The sequence below is a fragment of the Cynara cardunculus genome, assembly GCF_001531365.2.
Source record: "Cynara cardunculus var. scolymus isolate 2C chromosome LG 6, CcrdV1, whole genome shotgun sequence".
Taxonomy (NCBI): domain Eukaryota; kingdom Viridiplantae; phylum Streptophyta; class Magnoliopsida; order Asterales; family Asteraceae; genus Cynara; species Cynara cardunculus.
Genome location: NC_037533.1, coordinates 4,687,072 through 4,689,100, shown reverse-complemented (window position 1 = coordinate 4,689,100; position 2,029 = coordinate 4,687,072).

Genomic DNA, 2,029 nt, shown 5'->3' with positions numbered 1-2,029 from the left:
TTACGAATAAATAATATTTATTTATAATTAATAGTTAATATTTATTTATAATTAATAATAATGATTAATATTAATCAAGGTTATAGTTGAAAAAAGTGTCAAAAAGATCCTCATAAGCTATTCCAAGTAGTGTAAAACTGAAAAATTTAAATATCTAAAAATAATATTGTATGAGTATTTAAATATTATTTTTTTTATAAATCTATTTGAAGTTTAAAATCTTTATGTGATTAATTGAAAAAAATAATTATAGAAATCTTAGAATAAGAAATAATGAAAAGAAAGGCAAAAAGGAAAATAAAATAAAATTGGTTTTTTATTTTATTGGACTAAAACTGTAAATGAATGAGTTGAGAGGAGTTAAATCTGTCACTTAATTAAAATATTAAGGTTTTAAATTTGTTTTGGAACAAAAATATAAATAATCACGTCAGGAGGGGTTTGATTGTAAAATTCAGAAAGTTCAAAGGGCCAAACGTCATTTTTTTCAAAGATCAGGGGCCTATTCTACCAATAGTACATGCCTGTTTGTAAAAAACAATCTCACAACCTAAAACTAGCGATTTGGCTGATTCCTAAAACTTATAAGCCAAAACTCTTGGAATTAAATGTAGAGCACTGGCTTAAGATCGTTTCCATTCAAATAGTTTAGAAAAATAAGCGAATATTGAGAGATAATTTGAGTTTGAAGTTCAAATTGAACTTCTCGGTTTTTCTTTGAATACGAGTGAGATTTTTAACTAAATCTCATGGTTTTTATGTCTATAGCTTCGTTTTTAGATGTTTCTTCAAATCCCAATAACCTCATTTCTCATATTCGAGTTTATATGGTTCGATTTTATGTTTTCAAGTTGTGGAGTTTAGTTTTAAAAAACATAACTTTAAATCAAATTTTGGAACTCATTTCTTAACAAAAAATTATGTACTTTATGTCAAAATGTTGGTAAAAATATTACTAAGATTTTAGTGCCAAAAAAATGAAGAAAAAACATTAAGAAACGAGCCATTTTCGAGTTGAAAAACCTCAAAAAAACATGCAGCCATGGTTGCTGCCTATTTGCGTTGCGACCAGGTCGGACGGGTCAAGATTTGACCCGGAAACCTGCGACTGATTGGTAGGTTGAAAAATAATGGATTTCTCAAACTAAGGGGCTTGAACCCAAGACCTCTATGCATACTAACCAACGCCTTAACCAGTAGACTAACCAAGATTTTTGTTACTTCTTATGCATCAAAATGTTGTTAATATGCATTAGATATTTAAGTTTCAGAAATTAATATTTAATCACCTGGAGTTCCAGAAATATAAATTTCTTCATTGTAATTTTCTTCATAACAATTTTCTGAAACTTTCATCAAGTTTATTAGGATTTGTAAAACGCAAAACCTTACCCAATTTCGATTATTTATCTTGTTTAATTACCAAAATTTCCCTATAAGTAGGAAATTGGTGTTTCGCAATACTTCACATGTAACGCCCCAACCCACACATTGCATGTAATACATATTTCATACCAAAGAAATACATATTCATATACATTCGGGTCCACTAGTACAAGAAAACTACTATGACCAAACACAAGGTCCAAAAATTCAAAATACAATTTTGTACTAATCATCAGAGCTATGCATCAAAAGCAAATCTTCAACCAAAATGCACGAAAGAAAAGCACTAAATCTTTTCTTTTCCTTTACTTTCCACACTTCCTGCAATACACATTTTAAAACACAAAACGAGGGTTAGACTATAAAGTCTAGTGAGATACCCTATTCATGTCATTGCAGGGTGAAGGATCACCAAAACCTTTGCAAAATCAAGTATTCATATAAATAACAAATATATGAATCCATAATACCAAAATACCAAGTCATTTCTCAAATTCAAGCTATCACTTAGCTTATTTAATTCTCATACCTTTTGAACCAATCAGGTTCCATACAATGCCACTTTTTAAACCTTTTTCTCAATAACGAGGTTTAACAAAGTTTCAGGCCAAAACAGTTCTTTTCTCCACAATAACATCCAATC